The following is a 9323-nucleotide window of genomic DNA, read 5'->3' as shown; positions in this document are numbered from 1 at the left end:
CTCACGTGGGAGTCCTCTTTTCAGGCCCAGGCACTACACCATCCAGACTCAGTTTCCCCATTTATGGGTGGGGGGTGAACCCAGCCTTCAATTTCCTTGGGCCTGCATGGAGGATGGAGCGGGTGACCACCCTGCAGAGAGGAGGTGAGGCTGGAGTCTCATGCACGAGATATCACACGTCCAACTCAGGCGCTCCCGCGTGCGTGAGCCAAGTTTCAGCTGTGAGACTTTGGGAAAGTTGCTTCACACATTGGTGCCTCAGTTTCCTCATCTCGAAAGTGAGAATAATAGTGATTATTATTCTATGTTCTGATCGGATATAAATATTACATATATGTACATATCTATAATAACAAAAGGGTGATATGCTAATTAGACCGGACATACTTCCTGACAAAGCTGTGGCCGGAGGGAAGCCAGCCCAGGTCCCGGGTGCCTGCGGGCAGCCGGAGGAGGGAAGCCCAGGTCCCGGGTGCCGGAGGGAAGCCGGTGCCTGGAGCCGGGGAAAGGAAGGCCTACTCTTGGATGAATTTTTGTGCATCGGGCCTCCAGTAGTATAATAATAATTGGCCTAATAATGGCGCCAGCCTCCTAGAGAGTTAGGAGGATTGGATGAGTTACTACATGCAAAGCTCTTCCGCAAGCACCTGGCACAGAGCAACTGCTCCACGCATGTTTATTATGATTATCCAGCTGAAGCAGGTGGGGGCTGGGATACCAGGGGCCTGGGTGCGCGGCTCCAAGGCTCCCATCCTCCAAGAAAGTGGCCTGGCCTGGGCTCTATGGAGCACAGGTCTCCACTGTGCTGTGGCCCCTGTGGCACCTCCCTTCCCTCCCGGCCCCTCTGACAGCTTCCGGAATCAGGCAGACACAGATTTGAATGCTGGCTCCTCCACTTACAGGCTGTGTGACCTTAGGCAAGTGGCTGGCCCTCTCCACGCCTCCGATCTCACTTTTATCCCTCCTGGGATTGGTAGTTGGGTTGAGCAAGGGAGTTTGCGAGAAACATCCAGCTCAGCCAGGTACATGGGCTCTCCACACTCGAGCTCATGCTGACCCCCCTTCTCCTGCTGTCTCCGATGGCAGTGCACTTGGCCCAAACAAGGCCACACTTAGTGCATGACCTTCACACATGCAAGGGCTCTCTGCTGTGGGAAACACGCACTACCCGCCTCGTGCGAGAGTGCAGGTCTACAGGCCTGTAGGAACCTAGGGATTCTTACGTTCCCTCTTACACAATAGCTCCTTGCACCCTCATGGACTCATGCATGTCCACACAATGTCGGCTCCCCTCATGCATACATGGACACATAGGGCACAACACGCACACCTATGCATGGACACAGAGAGGCATGCGATGCAGGTGTGCCCTGCACATCCTCACCAGCACACGTGCTCCCACACTCAGGGGTGTCCTAGCCAGGCCGGGCCCTAAGGTGGCTGTCTTCACAGCAGAGGAATGCAAACAGCTGGGGACGCGACGTGAGGGAGAGGCCCAGGGGAAGCCACACGGGCAGGAATCCGGGCGGGCGTGCCAGGCTGAGGCGGGGCTCTCGGGTACCAGGAATTGTGCGGGGAAGGGGGGTGGCGTGTACAGACACTTGCTCTCAGTCTCTCCCATCACCCTGTGTCCTCGGAGTCCTGGGACTTGGAGGCCAAAGGGTCTCACAGACCATGGACCTCTCCCCAGGCAGCGAGCAGGTTCTGCCTTGCTGGGTGGCAGGCCCTGTCTCTCTCTGGGCTGCAGTAGCCTGGTCCAAGCGGTGAGGGGCCATACCAGGTGGCCTTCCTCACGGGGAGACAGAAGAATCTATAAGCACAGAGACCTGCAGGGGAGGGTGGTCATTGACTCGCATCAAGGGAGCGGATGGAGGTAATGTGGAAGCCGCTAAGACTCTTGGGTAGCACTCGTGCTGACCCAACAACCATGGTGTACTGAGGCACTTGATCTAGTAACCAACTCCCTGACTGCTCACAAAGGGGATGTTGCTCCCCATTTATAGGTGCAGAATCTGAGGTGCACAGGTGGATAACCTACACAGGTCCAGAGCCCAGTGTCTAACCACCGTGCGGTGTGGCCTCTGCCACTGGGGAGGCGTTTGCACCTGAGGCCTAAGCACAGCGGTTAGCATGACAGGCACTGTCCCAGATGCAGGGATCTCTGGCCCCAGGTGGCAGAGGGGCCTTCCGGGGCCCCTGCATCATCAACTGTCTTCAGGTCACAGCTGTGCTACCTATGGGAGGGGCCGGGCTCAGAGCCATCTGAGGATTTTGACCTCTTCCGCCTGTGCCCATCACTGGGGACCAGTTGAGACTGGATAGGTGTCATGTTGGGGTACCAAGAGAGGGCAGTACTAAGGTGGGAGCAGGGCCTCTGCCAGGGCAGCCCTGGGGTAGGGAGAGGTCATTGCTGTCTCTCCTGCATAGAACATATGGTCTAAGAAGATCAGAAGCCAAAGAGTCCAGAATAGACTGAGCAGGGGTGGCTGGTGAGGACCCCAGTGAAGACCTGCCAATCGCAGAGTCCCTGAGGCCAGAATTGACAAGGTGGCCTCCAGCCCCAGCTGTTTACCGGAAGGGGCTGGGCTGTGGATGGGGGCACTATGCCCTGGTGTCCGGGACCTTGTGGATGAGGGAAGGGAGAATGGAGAGAGTGCAGGAAAAAACCCCACCCAGAGGATCTTCCCTACCATGTCACCAGCCATGCCCCCTATAGATTCTACCCATAGCCTTGGCCATTCAGTTCTTGGGGAAGCTAAAACGGGAGCATGATGGTGCAGTCATGGGAGGACCCAGCAGGCAAGCGACATGCCCAAGGCCACCCAGGGTAGGAAGAATTCTGACTCCAGCCGCCACTGGACCCTCAAAACTTCCCTTGGCACTGGCCAGGGCTGGCCGCATCAGCACCACCCAGCATGTCGCAGTGCCCAGCCTGCCCAGGAGGAGGGTCCATACCCTTCAGGGAGAAGGGGGACCCGGTCACATGGCCCCAGCTCCCACCCGCTCTGAGCCAGTGCTGGAGTGTGGCCTGAGCCAGATGACTTCACCTCGCTGAGCCTCCGTTTCCACAAGCAGCAATGCCACCACTCAGGGCTACTCTGATCATTAGATGGCACCGCATTTAGAAAGATGCAGGCACAGCCACGTGGAGTTTCCAAAGACTTCCCGAGCTCCCTGTACTTTCCCAAGTACTTCTAGGCTTGGGAACTCGTGACCCAACTCACTACCCAACACAGGATTCTGGGGAAGAAGAGCAGGACAGCCAGTTGTCAGCTGGCCAGACCCTGGCCCGGAGAGGGGGAGTGACTGAGGGAAACGCACAGTCAGCTGGAGGCAGGGCTTGGAGGACTCGTGCTCTGCTTCCTTCTCCCACGCCAGTCTCCATGTGAAGAGGAGTCACAGCCCCAGAGGGAGTCCCCTGGGCAGCCTTAGGGTCTTGCTGTGGCTATTCGACCTGTGTGCCACCCACTGGCCCTCCCCTAGCCGCTGCCTTCCTCTCCCTGGGCAGCCCTTCCCCAAGTTGTTTCCCTGTGACCCAGGCAGAGGGCTTGGGCGGTTAGGAGCAGACCATTTAGAGCCGGAACCCTGGGGCTTGGGAGGGGGCGGGGCCGCCCTGGGTCCCCTGGAGTCCCCGGAGCAGGAGCGGAGGGGGCGGGGCGCACGTGGCCTCCTTCCCCGCGCAGTGATGTCAGGCCCGCCGCGCCCCGGTCCCGGCACGTTCGTTCACAGATTGGGGAACAAATTCCTCTGCGCTGACTCACGGCTGTCAGGCTGTCACGTAGCACGCTGCCGCTTGCAGCTTTGCCCAAAATTGGTCGTGAGGCGGGCCAAGCAGGCAGCCCGCAGGTCTTGTTCCCGCTCCATCCTCCTCCACAGCCGCTTCTCTGAGCCCGCAGCCTGCGGGTTCCCCTAAACAGGCATGAGAGGGAGAAACAGTGGGGGCCCTGCTGGTCCCCACCAGGGCCAGGGAGGTTTGAGGCGGTGGGGCTGCGAGTGGGGATGGGAGGGGGAGCCGGGCGTAGGAGGCGGGCTGCGTGGTCAATCCAGGCCCCGGGGCACTGCTTGTCTTTAAGCCTCAGTTTCCCCTTATGCCAAGTGGGGATGTGCAGGGCACGATTGTAAGTGCTTGGTATGCGTTATCTCACCTAAATCTTACACCCACCCTGTGGGGACGGAGGCATGGACACTGGGTTCCCTGAGGTCACATATAGTAGCTGCACAGCTAGGATTTGACCAGGCTTTAAGGTTCCAGAAGCTGCATCCCTTACACGCTAATGTGTGCTACGAAGTCTGGCACACAGTGTGCTGTGCGTCCTCTCTGCCCCTTCATGGTGACATCAGGTCCCGGCCTGCATCTCACTAAACCTCCATCCACACCTATAAAGTGCGCGCCTGCAGAAGGGCGCCCGGGGGCCGGGGTGGGGGTGGGGGGCGGGAGTAAGGAAGAGGAAGAGGCGGGTTTGGTTCAATATACTTTCCTCCCGGTGCCCCTTGGTCATCTGGACCAACACCAAAGTGTGGAAAGGAGCCAAGCGGAGCCTGGGTCACCAGCCAGGGCAGGCTACACCAGGAAGGCCCTCCTTAGGTAGCCGGAGGCTGGGAGCACTGAGTTGCCTGTGCTGTTAGGAAAATGAGGCAGCGGGAGGATCCCTACCAGGATCCCTCTGCCAACCTGTCCCCTTCCCCCTTGCAGCCTGGTTCCCAAGAAGGGGAGATCTTTAGTGCTGTAGGGTGTCGGGTCAGGGGCCTGCCCCGAGTGTGCAGAAATTAGGTGGCCAGCTGGTGACTTTGTTCTCAGGTGCCCAGATAGACTGGGCAGTTTTTCCCCAGTCTCTGGTGTCACCCACCAAGGGCCCATCTGAGAGTCCAGGGAAGGCCCAGAAGGAAGTCCCCCCTCCCTCCCCACCCAGGACTGGGCTGGGTCCCACCTGCCAGGACCTCCACAGCACAGACTCTAACTGACTCCATTGGACCTCAGGAAAAGGTCAGTTCCCAGCTGGGCATACAAGGCCTGTGGTCTGGCCTCCAAGCTCCTGTCTCATCACCAAGTCCCTCGTACTGTTTACTCGCACTCCTAGGACATGCATGCTCTTCCAAGCCTGTCAGACTTGATCCATGCTGTTCCCAATGCCGAGAATGCTTTCTCAGCCTTCAGAGCCTCACTCACATGACTCTTCTGCTGGGAAGCCCTCCTTATCCTCAAGGCAGAGTGAGCCCTGGCTGGTGTGGCTCAGTTGGCTGAGCATCCCATGCACAGAATGGTCATGGATTCAATTCCTGGTCAGGGCACAGGCCCAGGTGGTGGGCTGGAGCATGCGGGAGGCAGCCCATCCAGGTTTCTCTCTCACATCGATGGTTCTCTCTCTCTCTTTCTTCTTCTCTTCTTAAATCAATAAAGACAAAAACATATTTTTTTAAATGTTTTGAAAAGACGCAGGCGAGCACTCCCTCCTCTGGAGTCCTGGAGCTCCTTGTCTACCCTTCCCTTTCAGCCATCACAGAGCCAGGCACACAGCACACGTTGGTCCTTGGCCCAGAGCCTTCATTACAGGCCCTCCATGTCCCCAAGTCCCTCACCCAGGCAAACAGTGATGCCTTTGGGGCCCCTCTCCCCAAATCCCAAAGACCCACAGACCCAGCCCAGGTCTGACAGAGCAGGCGTAGAGTGTTTGCTGCATGGTGGCAGAGGGCACAGCCTCGCACCCGAAGATCCTTCTCTTCTGTTCCTGGCTGTGTGACCTTGAGCAGCTTATTCGGCCTCTCTGAACCTTATCCCAGGCCCTGTCCTACCCTGCCCTGCCTGCTTCCCAGGCCTGTTTGGAGAATCAAATGAATGAAGACAGAGAGAATGCTTGGCACGTGGGCACAGCTCCCCACACAGCTGTCATTATTACGAACCTACTTGTGCCCGAGGCCTGGGTTCCAAGGCTGGGTGGCAGGCGGGCAGGCAGGCGGTGAACTCAGAAGCAGCCGCAGCCCTGGCTGACTCAGGCTGAGGAGGCATCGGCAGAAGCGGTTGCTTTATGGTCAGCCCGAGCAGGCCCAGCTGTGGCCCTCCTCTCCCCGCCCCCAGGATTCACCCACATCTGAGGCCATGGGCCTTCCAAGCCCATTCAGGCTTCTTATCTGGAGAGATAAAGGCCCCCTCCCCTTGGATGGTGGGTCCATTCAGCTGGCTGCTGTATGACCTTGGCAACCCTCACCCTCTCTGGACCAACCTTGAGGAGTGCTGGGTAGAGGGCAGGCAGTGGCTCCCAGGCTCCCAGGCATGTCTTCCTGGCAGGCATGGGGGGCGGGCGGGGGAGCTAACCACTGTTTCTGGGCCCAGAGGAATGGGTCCTGCTCTCTTCCTCCCCCGCTCTGGCCCATGCTGGTGGTGTGAGCTCTCAGCAGCCCTGTGACATCCTCCTCCGGAAAGCCTGGGGTTATTATTTTTCTTTGGCACATGGGGAAACTGAGACCCAGAGTGCAGAAGGCCCTCATCCAAAGCCACACAACCAACAGCCAGGACACTGGTGTGTGGTCTGCAGCCAGGGGGTCAGGGCCCATCTGCCATAGCCCTCCATTCTCACCTGGGGTCCTGGCCCTCTCCCTCTCTAATCCTCCCAGGACACCAGCTATGTGCCGGGGGTTGGACAAGAATCATCAGCTTATGAGGTCCTAACGTGAACCCGCAGGACAGACAGAGCATGACATCCAAGTTCAAAGAGCTGGAATGGCTTGGCTCAGGTCACACAGGCTAAGAGGCAGAGTGCGATTCCGTTCCCTATACCCCTGTCTGTGCGCAATGCCAGCTGCTTCCCAATCTGACAGGGTTTCAGGGTTCCCGTGACACTGGGCCTCAGGGAACCTGAGGAAGACACTCTGGTCTCACAGACACCCCATGGCCATGGGTGGACAAAGAGGGGGTGTGCCCAGCCTGCCAGGGTGGGCCCACCAGGCCCGCCTGGGCCCGAGGCTCCTGCCAGGCTCAGATGAAAGCGTGAGGTCATTGGGCCATCCCAGCTTCCTGTCCGATCTCGCTACTGTGACTCAGCCCTGACTTACCCAAACCGCCTCCTCCAGGGGACCCCAGCCATGGCCTGGCCTGGCTGCCCCCACCGTCTCCCACCCTGAGTCACAGTTCACCTCACCAGCCACACACTGCTCAGTACACAGGCAGCCTACTCCTCTCCCCAAGCTCCCAGAGTTCCTGCTGCCAAAGGCCCAGGTACCAGGCTGGGGAGTGGGGAGCTTCTGCTGCTGCCCGCAGACTCCACCTCCAGGGCCTGCTTTTAGGGACTCCCTGGCTCTGACAGGAAAATCTAGAATTGAAGTTGAAAGCTCAGGCTAAGGGTTCAGACTGACCTGGGTTCAAATCCCAGCTCCTTCCTTGCTAACTGGGTGATCTCAGACAGGCTACCTCAGTTTCCCCATCTGCAAAATAAAGAGGGTAATAATAGTAAGCTACATCCCATGAGGACTCTACATGAGATCACATTTGCCAGGATAGCAGCCGGTGAGGCAAACAGATCTAGATTCAAATGGCTGTGTCCTTGCCCAAGCAAGGGCCTCAGGCTCCTCATCTGAAAAATGGGAATAATCAGACAAGTGACTTGCTGTGGTGAAAAGGTGATAATATATGTGAAGGGTTTGTGCAAGTGGCTGGCACCTGGAACCAGACATGGGTAAACCCGTATCTGAGATTAATTCTTAAAGTGCCAGACACTGAGGGAGCCCAGGACGGTCTCAATGACTAGTGGGGAGATGGGAGTAGATGTTCTGGCTCTTCCTTGGATGAGGAAATAGATCAGGGGAGAGCTCGCTGGGCACTGAAGCTCCAGGGTACTGTCCACAGGTTGAGCTCTGAACTTCCCAGGTGAGTCCAGAAGGCTCTCTGAAGAGGTCATCCTGGGCTACAGCTGGCCTTCCACTTTCCAGTCTCTAGGGCACCCACAGAGCCCCTCATTTCATGGAGGACAATGCGGATGCTCAGACAAGAGCAGAGGCTTGCCTTCAGCCTCCCAGCTGGAAGCAGAACCCAAGCCTGCAACACCACATCTCCCTCTTCCCAGCCTGGGAGCTGCCTCCCGGGACCCAGGACAGCCTCACCTCCCAGTTTCAGAAACAGCGCTCTGGGGGAATCACAGAGCTCACCTGCCCGTGGAGACTCTTTGAAACCCAGCTGGAAATCCAGTTTCCCAAATGCAACAGCATCCAGTGTTTTTCTTGGAACATACGATGGCAAACACTGAGCTGTGCGGCCATCAGCTCACGAAGCATTTGGCTTCATCTCAACCCACTGCGCTCAAAAGGCAGGATCCGGTGAGCCTGGGCTGGGGTCAGTGGAGGAAGAGTGAACCCCGGAAAAATATTTCTCCCCATTTCCAACTCAGCAGGTATTTACTGAGCATGTGATGGGAATGAAGGAACAGAGGCTGGGCGAGGTCACATGGGTGGAGGACAGTGGAATAGAAATGGCACTGACCCTGGAGTCAGACAGACCTAGGTTTGAATCCTGACCATTACAGGTCAAGCTAGCCAGCCTCTCAGAGTCTGAAGTCTCGTCTGAATAAGGATGCATTAAAATACCTTGAAGGTTATGCTGCAAGAATTAAGTGAGAACAAGAACATGAATTTGCTCTGTAATTAGGTGTAATCAATAACAATAACCACCGCTGATGGAGCTCTGGCTCATTTAATCCTTATCACAGCCATGTTACCATGATTATACCCATTTTATAGATGAGGAAACTGAGGCTCGGAGAAAGAGGAAAGGGCAGATGTAGTGAGAGGTAGCTATGAATGAGAACCTAGCTCAGTCTGACACCAGAATAAAAGCCCTTTATGATAAGGCCTAGACAGAGGTGGCTATAAATGAGAACCAGGTGAGTGTTCAGAGAAGGGTTGTATCTCTTGTCTAGATAGAGTTAGGAAGGCTTCCTGGGGGGAAGGTATCACTTGTGATAGCCCTTGAAGGATGGGAAAAATAAACCAAATAAGAATGGAAGATGCCTGGGAGGCCCCAGCTTGCACAGGGACATGGCGGCAAGAAAGTCTGTAGTGTATCCAGGGAATGATGAGCCCTGTGGCCTGGTGGGCTAAAGCCTTGGGCACCTAGATCAGTGTTGGTGATATGAAGAAGGAACGATAGTTCAAAGTCAGACCCCATGCAGCCCCGATGCCAGGTTCGGCACTAGGGCTTAGTGAGACTTTACCCTGACACTGGGCTAGGTCCTGGCTGCAGATTTCCAGCTAAAGCCTGGTTTTCATAGGAAAGCAGTTTGGGCCCAAATCTCAACACACTTCTTATCTGGTGTGGCATTGTATGGTGTGCCAAAGCA

Source organism: Myotis daubentonii, chromosome 3 (genome assembly GCF_963259705.1).
Source record: "Myotis daubentonii chromosome 3, mMyoDau2.1, whole genome shotgun sequence".
NCBI classification, from domain to species: Eukaryota; Metazoa; Chordata; class Mammalia; order Chiroptera; family Vespertilionidae; genus Myotis; species Myotis daubentonii.
The sequence above is the reverse complement of the archived record's forward strand: the minus strand, read 5'-3'. Positions refer to the sequence as shown.